This window comes from Suncus etruscus, chromosome 1 (genome assembly GCF_024139225.1).
Source record: "Suncus etruscus isolate mSunEtr1 chromosome 1, mSunEtr1.pri.cur, whole genome shotgun sequence".
Classification (NCBI taxonomy): domain Eukaryota; kingdom Metazoa; phylum Chordata; class Mammalia; order Eulipotyphla; family Soricidae; genus Suncus; species Suncus etruscus.
In genome coordinates, this window is record NC_064848.1 from 48,627,456 (window position 1) to 48,640,163 (window position 12,708).

General features: G+C 37.3%; 1 non-coding gene across 1 annotated transcript; it reads left to right on the forward strand.

Annotated features, from left to right (window-relative positions):
- The first annotated feature begins 902 nt into the window (after positions 1–902).
- LOC126032419 (small nucleolar RNA SNORA51) lies at positions 903–1,029 on the forward strand. The gene has a single exon (XR_007503865.1). It is a non-coding gene; the product is annotated as a small nucleolar RNA SNORA51 (small nucleolar RNA).
- The last annotated feature ends 11,679 nt before the right edge of the window (positions 1,030–12,708 follow it).

The window sequence follows — 12,708 nt, forward strand, 5'->3', positions numbered from 1 at the left end:
TCAAAAACAGAAATTAATTCCTCTCTATTATAGGGGCTGGGAAGTCTAAGAAGGTGTTGACTAATTCAGTATGTAGTGAAGATCCACTTGCACTTTCATAGATCTTCCGCTTGCTGTGTCCTTATATGGAAGAAAGGTGGAGAGTTCATTGAGATCTCTTATACAAGGTTACTTATCCTATTCTTAAAAGATCATTTAATTTTATTTTTCTAGGACTTCACAACTCTCAAAAGCTTCAAATAGCATTACATTGGAGATTCTGTTTAAATATACATTTAAATATACATTTTTTGCTGAAATTATTAAATTTAGGACAAGCCCATTTCCTTAATCCCTAAAGGTCACTGAACTTCAACCAATTTCTCAATGAACTGCTTAATAACTGGTCACAGTATTTCTAACTCCAGCAGCTATTTCAGCCCTCCTTGGATTAAGGATTGAATCTATATTTGACCACTTCGCACCCACTACTGTAAAGATTGCAGCAGCTCTAAAATGCACCTCAGTCAAAAAGATCCAGAAAGCTTCTTGATTCTTAATTTCTGAACTTAGCCTTAGAGTTAATATCCTACGCACAGACTTTGACCTTTAGTATAGTGGATAGAGTTCACACAGTTGTGCTTCACACAGTTGACTCAGGTTCAATCCCTAGCATCCTATAGAATACCCCAAGCCCCACCAGGCATGATCCCTAATCACAAACTCAGAAGGCCTAAATATAGCTGGGTTAGATTCACAGGAAGAATAGCATTAGCATACAGCCAACCTGGATTCAATTCTTAGCTCCCCATGTGGTCCTTTGAGTCTGCCAGGGGTAATTTCTGAATACAGAGCCAGGTGTAACCCCTGAGTGCTGCCGGATATGGCCCAGAATTTAAAAAAAGTATAAAGAATGGGGCCAAGGCCTCACAATTCTTACCACAGGCTGTGTTCTTTACTGTGTAGAAAGAGGAGGTACAGTAAATGCACCCCATATACACCTCAACACAGGCCCTTTGCCTGGTTTGTATTGTGAATTGGGGGACCAAAAAAGAAAAAAAGAAAAAAAGAAAGGGGCCAAAGAGATAGCACAGCGGTAGGGTGTGTACCTTGCATGCAGCTGATCCAGGACTGACGGTGGTTTGAAAATCAGCATCCCAGATGGTGCCCCAAGCCAAAAATACCACCACCAACAAAAAAGTATCAAACAAAAAGAACTTTTTCTTTCTCTCCTTCAATGGAGATGCACTGGTTGCTTCTATATATAGCCTATCTGCATGGATTTCCACAAGACTGAGCACTCATCTATTTTCCTGTATCACACTGGCCACCTCAAAAAACATACTATGTTGTATTTATTTTATATCTTATCTTCATTTCCTTTTTTTTTTTTTTTTGGTTTTTGGGCCACAAGCGGCTGTGCTCAGGGGTTACTCCTGGCTGTCTGCTCAGAAATAACTCCTGGCAGGCATGGGGGACCATGTGGGACACCGGGATTTGAACCAACCACCTTAGGTTCTGGATCGGCTGCTTGCAAGGCAAACGCCACTGTGCTATCTCTCCGGGCCCTTCATTTTCTTTTTTTAAAAAATAATTATAACACTGTGATTTACCAAGTTGTTCATAATACAGTTGATTCAAGAATTAAATGTTCCAACAACAATCCTACCACCAGTATAACTTTCCCTCCACCAGTGTCCCTAGTTTCCCACCTACTACTCTACCTTGCCCCCTTATAGAAACAAAAATGTGCTTAATATTGTTTGTTATCAAGGCAAATGGAATGATCAAAATTTAAGTCAAAAACAGTCCATTTGGGGTCAGAGAGATAGCATGGAGGAAGGGTGTTTGTCTTACGTGCATAAAGACAGTAGTTCTAATCCTGGCATCCCATATGGTCCCCTGAGCCTACCAGGAGTGATTTCTTTTTTTTTAATTATCTTTATTTAAACACCGTGATTATAAATATAATTGTAGTTGTATGATTACAGTCATGTAAAGAACACCCCCCTTCACCAGTGCAAGATTCCCACCACCAATTTTCTAGATCTACCTACTCCCCACCCCACCCATACCTGTACTCGAGACAGGCTTTCTTTTTCCCTCATTCATTCACATTGTTATGATAGTTTTCAGTGTAGTTATTTCTCTAACTGCACTTATCATTCTATGTGGTGAGATTTATGTCATTAGTTGCACCTACATGGGAGGATGGGGGGAAGTAAGGGTTGGGACTGAGGCAGTAAAATATTAGAAATGAGCTTTGTAGGGCAGTATCAAGGTCCCAATACAAGATGGATATTATGGATATATAGAATATATGCACACAAAGACTACTATGTAGTAGGATAGGTACATAGGGGACCACAAATTCTAGCAGCCCTGGGGGTAAAGGAAGAGGATATGGGAAGTAGGACAAAAACGGAGGTGTAGGGAGGACAATTTGGTGATGGGAATCCCCCCTGATTTTATGTAAATATTTACCTAAAATATTATTGTCAACAATATGTAAGCCACTATGATCAAAATAAAAATTATATTTAAAAAAAAGAATATATGCACACAATACTATCAATATGAAAATAAAGAGAAAAAATTTCCACTGACTGTCCCAATTTAAACCAGTGCTAGAACAGCCTGCCCTCCTTTCAGAGTGCATTCCCATTAGTGTAGGGAGAGATGGGGGAAAGCCTGTTGACCCCTATAGAGTCCACCTAGACCAGTGCCCAGGGAAAGACTGAAGTCCAGGGGAGAAAAACCCTATACCTGGCAAGAGCTGGTCTCCAGAATCAAGGACGAAATCGGAAGCCAGATGTCTGCCCGCCTTCCTCCCCGTGCACCTCTCCCCTGGAGTACGGAGGGAGGGGGGAACCTGAGGACCACTAAGAGTCCACCTGAACCCACTTCTGGCCATCTGAGCTGGCACCCAGGGAAGACCTGGAGTCAGGGGAAAAAGACAAGGACAGCTGGGGGCCTGCCAAGCCTCCCAGCACTCCTCAGGCTAGGGAGAAAGGCTCTGGTATGGGGCCTCAGGAGTGATTTCTGAGCGAAGAGCCAGGAGTAACCCCTGAGCACTGCTGGGTGTGACCCAAAAAATGGAAAACAAAACAAACAAACAAACAAAAAAGTCAATTTTAAATAATCGTTCTATCTCTCAATGGTGTTACTAAAGTCATTGCCTAAGGATTTACTGGGTTGTTTAGTGCTAGTTGAAGCCTCTGTGTTACTCTTTAGGTTAACTGAGCTTGGTGGTCTTCTACGTAACTTTCCCATCAGTTTTCCTATGATTCTACTGAGCTGATACTATTATAAAATTTGGGTGTCACATGGTCACTTGATGATGCACAGATCTATAGATCTAGAACATTTTTGATGACTTGACAGTTTGATAAGGTTAAATTGTTGCACAGGGGTGTTTCTATGGAAAGGGGTCAGGTATGATTTGAGGCTTCTGTACCTTTAGGTAGAAAGGGGAATCTGCCCCCTTACCCATTCTGAGAAGGCTCCAGACTACCTAGGAAGAGTCAGTGGCCATAATTTTCTTTTGGAGCTTAGTAGAAAAGGTAGGCTGTTTTTCTGCCAGGAAGATGGCAGAGTGTGGGCAGAGGCTGCTAGATTTTGTTGTGGCTGGAGGTTGTGCATGTCAGGTATCATGGCTCGCCCACATTATGAGACTACCCCAGACTTTTTTTTTATCCTGTAGTCTTATCCCACCTGAGAAGATTAGACTGTTCAAATTATTTGAGTTCAGTCATGGACCTGGATGCTTCTGTCTGTGAGTGTCATGCATGGTGGTAGGCTACTGTGACTATAGGCAAAAAAGGGAATCTGGCCCCACCCATTCTAAAAAGTCCCCAGAATCTTTAGCTTAGACCAGACTGCTTAGAAACTTGGAGCTTAATAGACTCATTTTCTTCTTTTCTCTTTGAAGCCCTGGAGTCATAACTCCAAGTAAAATTTTAGCACATAAACTAAGCCTCAAGAGAAAGTTTTCCCAAGTTTTCTCATCTGAGAAAACAGTTAACCCAGTGATCACTAATCTAGAACTAATACAATCCTGTTCATGCTTTAAACATACTGCCATCAGATTCTTAAACACAGCAGTGATAGAGTGATCTTTATGTTAATCATTTCTGTTTTATAAGTGAGGCTGTGGGGACAGAAATGTTATATATTTTTCAAAAGATTTATAGCAAATAATGACAGTTTCAGATTGAAATACAGTACTATTCTAGAGACGAGACCTTACATTGAACCTAAAGTACAGTTTGGTTATCAAGTCTATTCTTAAGTTAAATGTACATGTGGTGTATTTGTGCTACTAGGTTGGCATACATCACCCAAGTAAACCAATGGTAGTAAATGTCCACTGTGCATGGGTTCTTCTTGATCCTCCATCTTCCCTTGCAAATTTTCCCTTAATACTGCAGTTCTAACCCAAATCTACTGCAATTGCTTTGGCCCAGTCAAGGTGCATAGCTATACTGCCTCTGCCTCTACTTTAACCATAAAATGAGATAATATAAATCCCATATCACAGGGTTAGAAGTCAAAGAAGACAGAGACTGCCACACAGCAAAAAGAACAAGAACAAGCAGTGCTGGCGGGGATGTGGGGAGAAAGGAACTCTTATTCACTGTTGCTGGGAATGCTGTCTAGTTCAGTCTTTATGGAAAGCAATATGGAGATTCCTCAAAAAACTGGAAATTGCACTCCCATATGATCCAGCTACACCACTACTAGGGATATATTCTAGGAACACAAAAGTACAATTCAAAATGCCTTCCTCACACCTATATTCATTGCAGCACTATTTACAGTAGCCAGACTTTGGGCACAACCCAGATGCCCTTCAACAGATGAATGGCTAAAGAAACTGTGGTACATATACATAATGGAATATTATGCAGCCATCAGGAGAGATAAAGTCATGAAATTTTCCTATACATAAATGTTCATGGACTCTATTATACTGAGTGAAATAAGTCAGAGGGAGCAAGATAGTGAGACAAAATAGTCTCACTCACCTATGGGTTTTAAGAAAAATAAAAAACATTATTGTAATAATGCTCAGAGACAATAGAGATGAGGGCTGGAAAGACTGGCTCATGATATGAAGTTCACCACAAAGAGTGGTGAGGACAGTTAGAGAAATAAATACACAAACAACTATGATGACAATGTCAATTAATGAGAGAAGTAGAATGCCTGTCTCGAATACAGGCAGGGGGAGGAGGAGGGATATAGGGGACATTGGTAATGGGAATGTTGCACTGGTGAAAGGGGAGCGAAGAAAAAAAGTACTAACAATACTTTGTAAATTTTTTAATTCCTTTGATGGAGGAATGGGAAATGGTGAAGTACCTCTGAGCCAATCACACTGTGCTCTGAGTCAGGCAGGAGCAGAGAGAGGAAAGTGCTGCAAAGCTCTTTTGCCAGAGTCGTTATTGTGAAGCAGAGTAAGTAATTGTCTTCTGGTCCTTCTTTTGTTTCACGTTGCTGTATAGAGTGTTATCATGGAGAGTGAGTCCTAAATTTACCACATCTATCAAGATGTTATAGAGACTGCCAATGTTTACCAAAAATAGAATGTGTGCATTTCATGCTAAAATTTTTTTGGAAAGAATGTCTTCTGAAATGTATTATAACAGTTTGGGTTAGATGAAGGAGGGAGAAATAGGAGAAGACGTATATTAAACTGAATTTTTATATTTCCAAGACACATTCTGTTATATGTGTGCATTTAATTCAAGACTGCTATGTATGGGGCCAGAGAGATAGCATGGAGGTAAGGCGTTTGCCTTTCATGCAGAAGGTCATTGGTTCGAGTCCCAGCATCCCATATGGTCCCCCGTGCCTGCCAGGAGCGATTTTTGAGCGTAAAGCCAGGAGTAACCCCTGAGCGCTGTCGGGTGTGACCCAAAAATAAAAAAATAAAAAATAAATAAAAAGACTGCTATGTATAAAGTGGACAATTAAACTTTAACTTGAAATATCTAGTGCATCTAGATGTTTAGAAGTGTCTGATGTATGTTAATGTAGTATGTTAATATATGTAGTAAAATATCACTTTTAAATATCATTTTTACTAAAATTGATGGAAACTACTGTCCTCGGAGCAGAACTATTAAATCACCTCTGTGCACTTAGCCTGCTAAGTTGTTTAAAGAGGTAGAAGGGAAAGAATAGCAAAAGATAATCTGTTTTTGTTCATATAAGGACTTTTTAAGACAATTAATTTTGCATTTTGTTTTACTACATACAGTGTATATAATGGGCATGGTTTTTACAAACATCTAGTCTCTAGCTTACAGTGATTCTTAAAGTGGGTGATACTGCCTTCTCCAGGGTGCTGGGAAGGATTAGGAAGGCATATCAGATATAACTGAGTAATCATGACTATGTTATTTGATTCTTGTTATTTTCCATTTTCTATTATGCACATGTTAACTTCTTAAAAATAAATATTTAAAAACCTCTAAAAAAAACTTTTCTTCCACATAACTAGCCTGTTTGATCTCTGGTACTGCCTATGATCATCTGAGTATTGCCAGGTGTAATTGTTGAGCATGGAGACAGGAGTAAACCCTGAGCACAGCTGGTTGAGGCCAAAAATAAATAAATTAATAATAATAATAATAATAATAATAATAAATATTGCAATAAGAAAATAGAAAAGTGCAAAGGGTATATTGGGACTTTGAGATGTTCATTGGAATGTTTGCAGTACAGTGGACTTGCAAATGTGTTTTCTGTGACCAGGCGAATTGAATGGCCAGAGGTACCTACATTCCCTCCCAGACTGGGAAATTAAAGAATATTTGCACTTCGGACTACTACTTTGTTGTGTATTTTGCTAATACTTAACAAAGCTTCCTTTAAAACATTTTTGTTGTGGTTAGTTTTGTTTTGTTTTGTTCTTTTTCTGGGAAGCCTGGGGCTCTAACCCCTTTGTTTAAAAGTTTTAACTCACTGAGCCTTGATAAAAGTATTACTGGGTTGGAAAACTAGCAAGAGATTTAAAAAAGATTAACAACTCAAAGAGGCCAAGAAAGAATGAACAATTATATGTTTTCTTATGTAAATGCCTTAAGGAAGGTCAGGGTCCAAGTTAGAAGAAGCCTTTCTAAAGATTAATTATACTGAGAAAACATAAAGCTATTTTTGACAATGTTTACACATACTTCCACTTAATTCATTTTCAACATATTCAGCATATGCACTGTGCTATGTGATCACAATGTTTCAGCTCCCTTATGGCTCATTTACTTGACAGAATTTGCATAGTAAGTATTGCTAACATGTGTTTTTTGACTGCATGCATTTTGCCTTATATAATAATGATATAACAGAAAAAATACACTTTGTACATAATTTTTCATTGCTAACAGAAGATAAAGTCAACAGAGTTGTGATATTGATGTTCAACATTTTGTTTCCAAACAAATACCATCATTTGATTTAATCATCCGTCTCTTTCTAAAGTATAGGCAGGTGATTGCTAAATGCTACTTTTATGTTTTAGCAGCATTTGAGAGATATTTCATGACATTCCTTGAAACTATTTGTATCATCAAAGACTATCACATAGCAGACTAAGAATGACTTTTAAAGACTAATATCCCTGACTATCTCTAAGAAAAATACTAATTTTCACATACTAAATATCTTAGCATCTATATTTCTATCAAAGGGAATTCCCATTTTTCAAATGTTGAAAATTAATCTTCTTTTGGAAATATTAACAGTTCTTGGAGCCAGAGAAATAGTACAAAGATTAGGGCACATGATTTGCATGTTACCAACCTCAATTCAATACCCTATACCACATAGTTCACTGGGCATTGCTGAATGCAACTCTGAAAGCCCATGAAAACTTTCAGGGTGGCACCACAGAGCCTGAGCAACACATCTTTGGGCCCATGTATTGAACCATTTGCCTCAATATCCAAGTTTCACTAGGAAGTGCCCTTGTGTCTACTTGAAGAAGCTGACTGAATGAAATAGCAAAATTGCTTGAAAGTGAGAGGAAACAGTAGAATTAGGCAAATATAAAGATGATTCATTCGGAAATTAGTCAGAAATACAAACAGTGACTAGTAGTATAGAAATGTCATCTTCTTTCAAAATACTTGGTAAAGACTCTTAATGAAGTAATTTAATGACTAATTGGTCCTATTATTAATAAGTATTGACTTCAAAAAAGTAAACATCTTAATATAGGACAGGTTGAAATTGCAAAGGTCATATATATATAAGAACAAATCTGAGCAAAAAAAAAAAACAACAAAGAAAAATCCATATAGTGAGACCAAATAGTAGAGACCATTTTTATTTATTTATTCATTTATTTATTTATTTATTTATTTATTTATTTATTTATTTATTTATTTATTTATTGGCGTCCCTGGGTGGACTCAATAGAGACTTTTTTTTTTATTGTGGCCAAAGTGAATTACAAATCTCTCACAGTAATATTGAAGGTACATAGTGACAATGAATCAGGGGCATTCCCACCACCAGTGATGTCCTCTTTCCACCCTTGTTCCCAGTATGCATCCCATATCTTTCTCCTTTACCCACCAAATACTAGTATAACTGGTTGCCACTTGTTCAGCTTGCTGTGGATTATAGGTATAGACTCTGTTGTTATTGACTTTGGGTGAGATGTTCAGGTCTGATTGTTTTTTTATTTCCACTAAATATCCATGTAAGTGTCTGGACTTGGTACCATTCATTTTTCCCCCTCTATTAATGAGGCTGACCAAGATGATTTAAGCAATGTGGTTCTGTTGGAGGTATAGAAAAAGAAAAGAAGAAAATAAAAAACAAAAACAAAAAACTAGGAGGAATTCTAGGTGTTATAAATATCAATTTAGAAAGGAAGAGAAAAAAGAAAAAGGTATCAAACCCCCAAAAAATAACAAACAAAAACAAACAAAGCAATAACAAGAAAAATAAAGAAAAAAGAACCAAAAAAACACACAAACCAAACAAAACAAACAAAAAACCAAAGACAGCAACTACGAAAAAGACACACACACACACACACACACACACACATACACACACACACACAAAAACCAAACAAACAACAATGACAAAGAAAAACAAACAAAAAAACAGTCAAAACCCCAACCGCGGGCCCGAAGAGATAGCACAGCGGTGTTTGCCTTGCAAGCAGCCGATCCAGAACCTAAGGTGGTTGGTTCGAATCCCGGTGTCCCATATGGTCCCTCGTGCCTGCCAGGAGCTATTTCTGAGCAGACAGCCAGGAGTAACCCCTGAGCATCGCCGGGTGTGGCCCAAAAACAAAAACAAACAAACAAAAAATCCAACCGCAACTACATAAAAAGGTTTGTTGTTGTTGTTGTTGTTGTTGTTGTTCTTCTTCTTCTTCTTCCTCCTCCTCTTCCTCCTCCTCCTCCTCCTCCTCCTCCTCCTCCTTCTTCTTCTTCTTCTTCTTCTTCCTTCTTCTTCTTCTTCCTTCTTCTTCTTCTTCTTCTTCTTCTTCTTCTTCTTCTTCTTCTTCTTCTTCTTCTTCTTCTTCTTCTTCTTCTTCTTCTTCTTCTTCTTCTTCTTCTTCTTCTTCTTCTTCTTCTTCTTCTTCTTCTTCTTCTTCTTCTTCTTCTTCTTCTTCTTTTCTTTGCAAAGTCATAGTAAGTATTGGGGAAGTTAGAAAGGGAATTCCCTTGGCCTAAGAGATTTTGTGTTTCTCCGCCCTTGAAGCATACTGTCATGAGAACCACTATAGGCCCTGTACACACTCTTTTTCTCTCCCCAAGGTCCTTTCATGGTGCGAGGCATCTTTCCGCTCAGTTGTGGATGATATAATCAAGCCTCTCTAATTCGAGATCTTGGTATTTACACAGGGCATAGGACAAAGCCTCGAAATAGTCTTCCTTTATAGTTCTAAAAATTCTGTTCCATCACTGTTGTTATAATCAGATTTTTATAATCGTTGGTCTCAGTTTTTGCACAGATCCTCTGGCAAAGCCTGGACTAGAGTTTTTAAATTATGATTCCAGAAGTTCTATTTCATTGCAGTTGTTACAGTCAGACTTCTGGGATTGAAAATCTTGGTTTTGTACAAATCCTAGGCCGAAGCCTAGGTTAAGGTCTTTTTTCCTGGTCCCAGGGTAAGTTCTGCCTAGTCTTGGCTGTCAATGTCAGTCTTCAGTAGTTGGTAATCTTAGTCTTGCATAGGTCAAAGAGTGATGTGTCTTCTGATTTCATCTTATTGTTAGGACATTCTGCTCAAGTTATTACCATTGCTATTTCCTCTTGGTCAGGATGGATAGAGACCATTTTTAACACATATTTATTTGACTTACTCTTATATTGGAAAAATGGTGGAAATCCACAAATTTTATTTTTAGTTTATAATAATTAATCATACAATATTAATATTAATATTAATCATTCAATAATTTAAATTAATCCTTATTTCTCCCACTAAGTCTAGAAATCCAGAAGAGCCCCTAGATTGAAAATGGGAAATTAGTTCAAAAGAAACCCAACTGACCACTATAGCTAAGATTCAGGTGCTCAGCAGGGCAAAGAAGATAAAAAGAGCTCTGTTAGCAGAAGTGATACCTGTCTGGGCCTGCTTCCATGGCACAATTTGGAATAAGGAGGCCAAACATCAACCTTTTTCCTTATACTTTGAGTAATGCTTTCAGTCACTTTCTCATAATAAGTATATGAGCAAAACTTTAGAATCCTTGTAAGTATTCCTTGAAAACTGGATTATCAAAGCTTGTTATTGGATATCAACCATTTATTTCCTAACAAAAGTCAAAGTGATGCTTAAATAATTTAGTCAAATCTCTATTATGATAATATTCAGCTAATAAAGGAGGACACATAACTAATATTATTAAAAAGGGGGAAATTGTAGTGAGGGTTTATGCATCATGTTGTATTTGACATAATTGATTTCAGTGGAGATAGTATGTATACTCAAAAACACCAAGAAAGCATAAGCAAACTATTTTCTTTGCATTTTAATAGTTATTAAATAAAAGTCAAAAGATATCACTTTTGTCTGCCACGATAATTTTTTAAAGGCAAAGTGATCAGTTGAAAGTGCTACTAGGATTCTTTTTAAAAGGTCCATTTGGAACTAATTTAAGTTTCTACCCACTCTGCCAATGTTTTCCATTTCTAACAGTCCCATGAGTCATTGACATCATGTCATTTACAGTAGCCAATCTCTTTACCTGCATTTCTATAGGGACTTGGCAGGCATGTGAATTTAGGAAATGCATGATGCCATTAGGTCAAGGGAAAATACAATAGTGCCTCCAGAAAGTTAGTAAAATGACCTCTCAAAAGGAATAAGGAATATCAGGTTCCTCCTCCCTGGTTTTGATTATATCTCTTCTTTTTAGCCTTTGAAATTCTGGATAATATACAAACTTTGATATATGCAGGTTTTTAATCCTCCTAAGAAAATATTACACATATGAATATTATCAAGAAGACATCAACTGCTCCTAATTTCCAAAAAAAAAAAAAAAAATGAAAAGAAAACCACACAGCTGATGAGAAGACTCCAGAGAACAAAGCTTATAAATGAAACACATTATTTCCTTTAGTTTGAGTTTCTCCTTTCATGAGGAAAACTCTTAAGATATACAAAAAGAGTTTTGTATGACTAGAGGCTCTTTTGTAGGTAATGGCTTCTGACAGTGCATTACAGCTTATTTAATGCAATAGAATTTGAGTATTCATGTCAGTAACATTGATTCATATCAAATCTACAAAATCAGTTGTTTAGAGGGAAAAAAAGAGATAATAGGGGCAAGTAACAGACCAAAGAGATACAATTCTAATCCAAACTGTTCCTGAAAATTGAATATAACTATGAAGTAGATATCGATTGTGAATAGAATTAATGTTGGATGCCAGACTAGTCTCTAATATTTGGCTTTTAGGCCAGCTCATAGTCTTCCTGGTTATGTTTGAAAGATACTGTTTAAATTTTCAATAAAAAAATAATTCTGGGCCAGATGGATAGCACAGCGGCGTTTGCCTTGCAAGCAGCCGATCCAGGACCAAAGGTGGTTGGTTCGAATCCCGGTGTCCCATATGGTCCCCCGTGCCTGCCAGGAGCTATTTCTGAGCAGACAGCCAGGAGTAACCCCTGAGCACCGCCGGGAGTGGCCCAAAAACCAAAAAATAAAAATAAAAATAAAAATAATAATTCTGTCTAACTACTTCAATGTACTCCACAAAATTTCCCCCTAAGTTTCTAAGTCCCTTTAGATGTAAGAAAAACAAACAATGATAGTGGAATGTCAGAAGATCTTCTCTTTTTTTCTACATATGCCATGGAAATATAGAAGGGCCTGGGACTAGTATAAATGAAAGTCAAGTTAAACGTAAAGACTAAATTCCACGCTTGAAGGCTGTAAATCTAGTAGAATAACAAATTATTTTGTTGCTTATATAAAGAGATTTAGGGAAGAAAAGATCATTTTTGTATAAATGTTTATTGATGGCTTATTAAATGTCAGGCAAATGGAAGCAGTAAGATACTTATTTACCAACAGCAGTTAACTAAACAAGAAGTTAAGACAAAGTTTGATGTTCATGACAGAGTAAATTTAGGGTGAGCTGACCTCAGAAAAAGGAACAATAAAAGTTTACAAATGTTTGAAACATTCACTGAAGCATGTATTTGTCTATAACAATGAAAATACAATAAAAACAGAACTGTCAAAA